The following is an 8,829-nucleotide window of genomic DNA, read 5'->3' on the forward strand; positions in this document are numbered from 1 at the left end:
CCACGATCAAGTTGGCAGATGAGAAACTGCCCCACATCCCCAGAGGAAGAACCTATGTTGGCTGGGCTACTAGATGAATTCCCAGAGGTCTGGGCTGAAACATTGGCTGGGCTACTAGATGAATTCCCAGAGGTCTGGGCTGAAACGTTGGCTAGGCTAATAGATGAATTCCCAGAGGTCTGCGCTGAAACTAACCTGCCTGGGTTAGCAGTAAATCATGCTCCAATTGTAGAATTAAAACCAGGTGCCCTCCTTGTCTGACTTCGCAGGTACCCCTTCCTGAAGCCATCAGCGGCATATGGAAATACACAGAACGACTTCAGAACCACGGCATTCTCAGGCCATGTGAATCTCCCTGGAACACTCTGCTCCTGCCAGTGTGGAAGCCAACAACAAAACCTCATATGCCAGGAGCACATGACTACGGACCAGTACAGGATTTGCAAGCTATCAGTGAGGCCACAGTGCCTATTCCTCCAGTAGTGCCAAACCCTACACTCTAATAACTAATTCCAGCAAGTGCAGCCTGGTTTACTGAACTAGATCCAAAATATGTCTTTTTCTCTCTCTGTCTAGAACCAATAAACCAACCATTAATTGCCTTCCAGTAGGGCAATTGTCAACTCACTTGCGCCAGACTTCTGCAGGGGTTTAAGAACTCTCCCACAATCTTTGGAGAAGCATTGGCAACAAACCTTAAGGCCTGCAGTCCTCCCAACAAAAAGTGTGTCCTCTTGTAGTACGTGCATAATCTTTCAGCAGCCCCAACCATAAAAGATAGTTATCAAAAGACACACAGTCTGCTCCACCTGTTACAGAAGGCAGGATACAAAGTGTCAGGAAGAAAAACCCAGGTCTACCTAAGTATTGGGTACCTAGGATTTAGCACAAGCCAAGGGAAGTGGAATCTAGGTATGCCCCAGGTCAAGGCTGTTTGCAGGCGCTATATAAGAGTTTTTAGGGGCAGCAGGTTCTGCCGTATCTGGACTCCAAACTTCTCACTTATAGCACAGCCCTTATATAAAGCAACAAAACACGGGGTTGGTCGGGGAGGAAACTTTCCTTTCAGGAACTGAACCAGAAAAGGCATTTAAACAAGTTAAGCAAGCCCTAACTAAGGCCCTGGCTCTAGGACTACCAGACATGACCAAGCCTTTCTTGTACGTACATGAATGGAAAGGAATGGCCATTGGGGTCTTAGCTCAAGTCCTAGGATCTTGGCACCGCCTGGTGGCCTACTTATCTGAACAGTTACATGTAGTGGCAGAAGGATGGTCCCCCTGCCTTGAGCCATTGGCTGCCACAGGCATGCTGGCGAAGGAAGCAGACAAACTGACCCTATGGCAACACTTGACTATACAAGTGCCACACTCATTCCTGACCTTAATGCATCAAACAGGACACCACTGGCTGTCACATGCCAGAATAACTCAGTCTCAAGGGCTCTCATGCAGGAACGCTCACATAACTCTAGAGACTGTGTAGAAACAATAGATGAAGCAACAGAATCCTCCTCTAGCCGGAAGGATCTTAAAGATCGCCCTCGCCAGGACCCAGATGCAGAATACTTCATTGATAAGGAGGAGCTTCTCAGACACACAAAATCAGAGGGCTGGGTGTGCAGTAGAGGCCCAGTGCTTGCCAGCAGGACCTCAGCCCAGAGAGCAGAATTAATAGTTTTAACCAGAGCATTATTACTGGCAAAAGACAAAACAGCCAACATAGACACTGACTCCAGATACGCATTTGCCACCCAGCATGTGCGTGGGAGTATCTATGAAGAAGGATGGCTCTCAGTAGCCCAAAGGGCAAGGTATCCAGAAGAAATTTTTCAACTTTTAGGTGCATTATGAGCAGCAAAAGAAGTCGCTGTTATACCCCGTAAAGGCCCCCAGAAGGTAGCAACACTGGAAGTGAAAGGAAATAGAAAAACAGAAGAGGCCAAGCGGGCAGGCCTAGGTGGCGTCCCACCGTCCCATGTAGGGGCCGGGAAGGCTGCCTGTGCCGTGACCCTCCTCCCAGAGGGACTGTGTTCAGAGACTCCAGATTACTCTCCAAATGAAAAGGCCTGGTTTGCTCAGAACACTGGGAGCTATGGTAGCGGTTTGCAGAAGGAAGGTGGCCATTCCTGAAGGAATCACCCCTAGATTTGTAAAACAGTTTCATCAAGGAACTCACATGGAAAAGAGGGCATTAGAAGAGCTGTTAGGATGCCACTTCTATGTGCCATGGCCTGCTGTCATCTCCCATGCCATTTGTGAATAGTACTTAACCTGCACCCAGAACAGACCACAGCAGGGGCCAACCGAGCCCCCAGGAATTCAAGAAGTAGAGGCAGCAGCTTGTGAAAATTGGCTTGTGGATTTTACAGAGCTGCCTTGGGCAGGAGCTGTATGTTAGTGTTTGTCTGTACCTACTCAAGTTGGGTACAGGCTTTCCTCACCAGGACAGAAAAGGCATGAGAAGTAACTAGAATGTGAATAAAAGACATTATCCCCAGACTTAGGCTACTATAGAATCAGACAGTGACCCAGCATTGTTAGTCAAAATTGCCCAAGACCTAGCACGGCTGTTAATAAGCTGGAAACTGCATACCACCCATCGCCCACAGGGCTCAGAAAGGGGTGAGCGTATGAATGGAATGCTCAGGCAGGTGTTAAGGAAGTTCTGCCAGGAAACGCATCTGCGGTGGGGTCAGGTCCTGCCCATGGTCCTCCTCCGAGTCAGGTGTACCACCACCCAACAACCTGGGTATTCACCCAATGAAACTGTTTGGCTGCCCACCCTCAATCATGACCCAAATTAAAGACTACCGCAGAGAGCTAGGAGAATTAACCCTGAGAAAGCAAAGGCTGGCCTTAGGCATAACCATGCAGGTTATGGGTTAGAGAAAATTACCTAGCAGTCTCACACATCCTGTGCATCCCTTTAAACCCGGGGATTCATTCTGGGTCAAGAAGTGGAACCCAAACACATGAGAGCCAACGTGGATGGGCCCCATATTGCAATGTCGTCCACTCTAACTGCTGTTAAAAGTTGCAGGCATCCGCCCGTGGATCCACCACAGGTGGCAGAAGCCACAGCAGCCCAGGAAAAGCAGATCAGCAGCAGAATCCAAAGCATCCAACCAGGCCGATCCTACAACGAGCCCCAACTGCAGCAGGAAAGATAGCCCCACTCTAGTTACACAGCCAGAGGCCAACTAGTCCTCGCACGTCTGAAGCTTGAGTCCTCAGAAGTAAATGTGAATTAAAATTTTAAGCCTAATTGCTATCTTAGTATTGTTAACTATTCTATTACTATGCTGTCATCTTTGCCAACCTCTATGTCCAAGGAAAAATTCATCGCGTCCCTGCCTAATGGTATAAAAATGTTAATTTTTACATTACTGTTAACTCCAATATCTGTACGAAAAGAAAGGCAACTGGTAAAAGAATGTACTTACTGGCTGCAGACTCCCCGGATTAGACATACAGTAGTTACAGCCTGGCTGTATCAAACATAGTATATGTGTACAGGGACTCAGGACTTGTACTTATAATCAAACAACTTACTCAGCTTGTGACCCAGGCAGTGAGCAACCTTCTATATGTTATAATCCCAAGTTCGTGCCCAGGATTCAGTTTGAAGTCCGAGATAAGTCAGTAGAAAGGGATCCTCTTTCCCCCAAAAGGAAACATAAACCTGTACTTTAATGTCTGTCCGACAGCATTCACAAGGACAGCCTGGCCTTACTGCCACTGGAAGCACCCAATAGTTGGCAGGCACGCCCTGGCCTTTATTAAACGTATGGACAGCGAGCCTATCGGCAGTGACCAGGCAATGGGACAGGAGCCTGTGTAATAGGGATAGCAGGAACGTAAAATACGACATTTACTGTTGTAGACCTGATTGCCCACCTTCTACTTGCTCAAAAGCATACTGCGAAACTGCCACTGACCCATATCCCAACCACCAAGAAACCAGCACTAAAAGAAATCGTGTTTATAAAATGTAAAACTAAATTGTAAGAGACAACTGCCATCCTGTAACCCTTCCAATCTGCAAAGCAAACCTGCCTCTGACTCACAGGCTATTGTATCGCAATGCATTTAAGTGACAGGAAAACAGTTGTGTTATGTATGACTAAGAAAACTCGGAACCGACCAGGTGCGGTGGCTCACGCCTGTAATCCCAACACTTTGGGAGGCTGAGGCGGGTGGATCACGAGGTCAAGAGATCGAGACCATCCTGGTCAACATGGTGAAACCCCGTCTCTACTAAAAATACAAAAAATTAGCTGGGCATGGTGGCGCGTGCCTGTAATCCCAGCTACTCAGGAGGCTGAGGCAGGAGAATTGCCTGAACCCAGGAGGCGGAGGTTGCTGTGAGCCGAGATGGCACCATTGCACTCCAGCCTGGGGAACAAGAGCGAAACTCCGTCTCAAAAAAATAAAAAATAAAAAAAATAAATAAAGAAAACTCGGAACCATCCGTTTAAGCAACATTTCCAGGTTTTCGAGTCATTTTATGAGACTATAAAAACACTAAGAGTGACTTAAACCCCTCCCGTAGCCAGTAACTTGTTCGGCCAGCTGGGTGAGAGTACAGCTGACAATGTAGGTGTTCCCTCTTGTGTCTGTGGAGGTACTAACATAAGGGATCAGTGGCCATGGGAAATGGAGGTCATGGCCTCCTGAAAATATCACCTTATCTCCACCTTCCTGAGCCAATGCACAAGCGTTCAAGCATTTAGCTCTTAAAAACTTCCATTCTCAAAAGGCATTGCATTGCCCACTGGGGAAACACTTTCACCAACCCGGTAGGAAAACTGGCTTGCTTATGGCAGCAATATTGTGATAAAACAGTAAGAAAAACCTTGCGGCAGGGCAAAAGTAAGCAAGGTAAAAATGACTTCCAGGTCACCACAGTACAACCCACTCTCTCACTTTCCAACTTTAAACCACTCCTGGTATCAACTTGAAGCACCCAGTAGCTGCCAGGCAGCCCCTGGCCTTTATTAAACTTACGGACAGTGAACCTATCAGCAGTTACCAGCCAACTGGACAGCAGCCTGCATAGTAGGGACAATCAAACCATCCTTCTTACTCCCTCTGCAGCTAGGAGAGACTCTAGGCTACCCTGTTTATGAAGTAAAAAAGTAAAAGAAGTATAGACATCAAAGGAGGTATAAATATAGAAGACTGAAGAAACACCGGCCCCCTAAAAGAATTATTCAATTCTGCAGGCTGGCTCCCTCGGCACAGGGTGCGTCATGGGGTTACTGAACTCCTGTTTATATGCTCAACTGCATTATAAGCCACACGCAGGGCTTGAAATCATTCCTAATGAAACTGCACAGGCTTTAGATCTGCTGGCCGTGCAATCCACAAAAACAAGAAATGCCATCGACCAGAACAGGTAGATAACCCAAACACATCTCCTTTGCGTTATCTCCTTGCCAAGAAGGAAGTGTATATGCAAAGTTTAACTTACTACCTGTTGCTTAAAAATTAGTAATAATAAAAAAGCTGTCGTGAGAATAACTGCAAGAATGAGAAAGCTAGCAGCCCATGGCCCAGTTCCAAATTGGAAACCCAGATAGTCACAGACGCCCTCTTTGGAGGTTGGTTCTCATCTTTTGGAGGATTTAAAATGCTAATAGGAGGGGTTGTGCTTATTCTAGCTGGGTGCTGAATTCTTCCTTGTCCCCTACCTCTCTTGTTTAGAAGCACACAATCAACTATAGAAGAAGTGGTAGCCAAGCATACCACCACCCAAATTTGGCTTTAACTCAATATCAACCCATTCCTTAGAAAAAAAGTTCATCACCCCCAATGAGCTGCCTGGAGGCAGTGGGCTCATAAAACTTACATCAATCTTGCCTTAAGTTTAAGCCAAAACAGGAACCGAGTGACTGGGTAAAACTGATAATTAACTCAGCAGCACCTCAGTAAACACAAAAGACTAAACGAATGCCTGTTTGCACAAGTAAGAAGTTCAGACAAGCCCTCCAAGGCCTGCAATCAGCTTTGAGAAATTCTATTTCAACCTCCTCATCAGGGCCACAGTGGCATCCTATCCAGCCCCAGAAGATGGCAGGCTAGCCAATGACAGGTAAAATTCCTTGAGGGAGGAGCAACTTAAGACTGGCACAGTTGCATAGGGGCATAAAGGCAAAAGCAAGAAAAAGGCCCTGGCACTACACCTGACCGAAGTTACCAAAGCAGAGCAGCCATGGAGCGTGCCTACCCCCACTGGACACGCCAAAGTAAAAGAAAGTAAAACTGTGGCCTAAAGAATCAAGGTGCAACTTACATGAAAGAGAATTAAAGCATCTGTCTTACCCAGGCACTCTCTCCTACATATAATTTAGTACTGTCTTCAAAGAGGCAGCCATTGTACTGGTGCAGTCCATTGAAAGTATTACTTCTATAAAATGCACCAAAGGGGGGCATGAAGAGGGAAAAGAAAAATTAATAAAATATAACAATAAAATTCATGCAGGAAAGAGAAGCAGAAATTACATTTTTTTTCTATAAGCAAACTTCCCTGAGTCTCTCCTCCTCCCATGGAATTGTATCCTGCTTTACAAGTTTTATAAGTTTATTAATTCTTCTATTCTTATTCTCTGTGGCTAATAACTGTAAGTTTCTGTAACAGCAAATGTCATACGAAATGCCCAAGCAGGCAGGACTCCAGCCTTCTAGGTGCAGCAATAGATGAGGCCCGTGCTAGAATCCTTGAGCTGTACAGAGAGCAAACATCTACATTGCATAGCAACAGTCATATGGAAGCCTAAGTTAGATGCCTGCCACTGCTTAATAAACTGCCTTTGTTCTGCACCTGCAAGCTTGTTTTAGTGCCACTGTGTACCTCAGGTATACAAAGTCAAGCCCTGTCTTTGCTAGGTACTCAGCCATTCTGGATGCAAATCTGAGCTGCGCTGGTGTACACCTCCAATAAACTCCTCCTGCAACCTCAGCCATCTCTCCAGTCTCTCCCATTCTGCAACAGCCACAGCCCAACACCTCCAATAAACTCCTCCTGCAACCTCAGCCGTCTCTCCAGTCTCTCCCATTCTGCAACAGTCACAGCCCAACACCTCCAATAAACTCCTCCTGCAACCTCAGCCGTCTCTCCAGTCTCTCCCATTCTGCAACAGCCACAGCCCAACACCTCCAATAAACTCCTCCTGCAACCTCAGCCGTCTCTCCAGTCTCTCCCATTCTGCAACAGCCACAGCCCAACACCTCCAATAAACTCCTCCTGCAACCTCAGCCGTCTCTCCAGTCTCTCCCATTCTGCAACAGCCACAGCCCAACACCTCCAATAAACTCCTCCTGCAACCTCAGCCGTCTCTCCAGTCTCTCCCATTCTGTGACAGCCACAGCCCACTTTATCTCGTTGCCCTGAAAATGGGATTTGTGAATTTACTAATCATTCTTCTGGTTATAAACATAATACATATCCACTGTCAAAAATTTGAAAATATATTTTAAAATAAAAAAGAAATTTAAAGCTACAAATTATTCCACTACCCAGAAAGAATAATTTATATTTTGGTGTCAAGTTAATCTTTTTTTTTTTTTGCTTATATACACATACACCGTACATTCTTGTCTACCTGCGTGTGTATCAAAGCAGTTTTCCTCAGTACCGTATTGGCCTACATTATTTTTAGTGCCCGCTAACCTGATGCCATATACCTACATTATTACTTTATTTAACCTCTTTGACCTTTAAGTTGTTTCTAACTTTTCACTACTTGAAACAATGGCAAATAATCATGTGGATGTGTCCAGTACAGATTCATAGTGACTTCCGTAAGATGCATTCCTAGGAGTGGGGCTGCTGGAGTCTATGATTACAGGGCCCAGGCTTTTGGTGCCCTCTGCCAAATTCTTCTTCCAGAAGCCAGTTCACCCTTCCAAAAATAATGCACGAGAGAACACATTTACCCGCACCTTCACTAATACTAGATTCTATTGCTTTTGTGTACAGGATGGAGATCTAGATTTTCACATATGAAGATTCCTTAAAGCAAGGAACATCACTATGGAATAAAAATAAGACAGGGTCATCGTGTTCTGAGGGACTATCTATGTTTAGCATTCTGAAAGTTCGGAGCTGCATCGACAGCTGGAACAGTACAGAAACACTGCCTGTTCAAAAGGACTGAGTGTCAGGTACCAAACAGATCTGGCAAAACAGCAGGCATAGAAGTTTCAGAACACATTCCCAGGGTTTATTTTACTTACAGGTTTTGGAATCCTTTTCAAATAAAACTCCCCCTCATGCCACCCAACTGGAGTTCCCTCTAGTACCTACATAACCTCCGGGACCCTGGGTTTCCAGCGTAAACTGGGTGGCCATTTGGGCAGGAGCCGAGCTAGCTGCAGCAGTTTGTTCTTCTCCATACCCCAGTGGTGCCTGGAATGCCAGCCAGAAAGAACCGTTCACTCCCTGGAAAGGGGGCTGAAGCCAGGGAGCCAAGTGCTCTGGCTCTGGCAGGTTCCACCCCCAGAGACCAGCAAGCTAAGATCCACTGGCTTAAAATTCTTGCAGCCAGCATAGCAGTTTGAGCTCAACCTGAGTAGTTTGAGCTTGATGGGGGGAGGGGTATCCACCACTCCTGAGTCTTGAGTAGGTGGTTTCAACCCCACAGTGTAAGCAAAGCTGCTGGGAAATTTGAACTGGGTGAGCCCAACACAGCTCAGCAGCTACAGGCAATGTCTCACTAGACGCCCTCGCTGGGCAGACCTTCTCTGGATAATGGCAGAAGCCTGTCAGGGACTTATAAATAAAGCCCCCACATTCCTGGCACAGAACACCTAAGAAAAGCGGTGG

General features: G+C 46.3%; 1 protein-coding gene across 2 annotated transcripts in view; it reads left to right on the forward strand.

Annotated features, from left to right (window-relative positions):
- Positions 1-7,533, forward strand: part of SCGN (secretagogin, EF-hand calcium binding protein) — a 212,098-nt gene extending 204,565 nt beyond the window's left edge. For both annotated transcript variants that reach the window (XR_004742281.3, XR_013533626.1), the window contains one exon: positions 270-7,533. The gene's annotated coding sequence lies outside the window, so the exon portion shown is untranslated. The remainder of the gene's footprint in view (positions 1-269) is intronic.
- Positions 7,534-8,829: the final 1,296 nt, after the last annotated feature.

This window comes from Callithrix jacchus, chromosome 4 (assembly GCF_049354715.1).
Source record: "Callithrix jacchus isolate 240 chromosome 4, calJac240_pri, whole genome shotgun sequence".
NCBI lineage: Eukaryota > Metazoa > Chordata > Mammalia > Primates > Cebidae > Callithrix > Callithrix jacchus.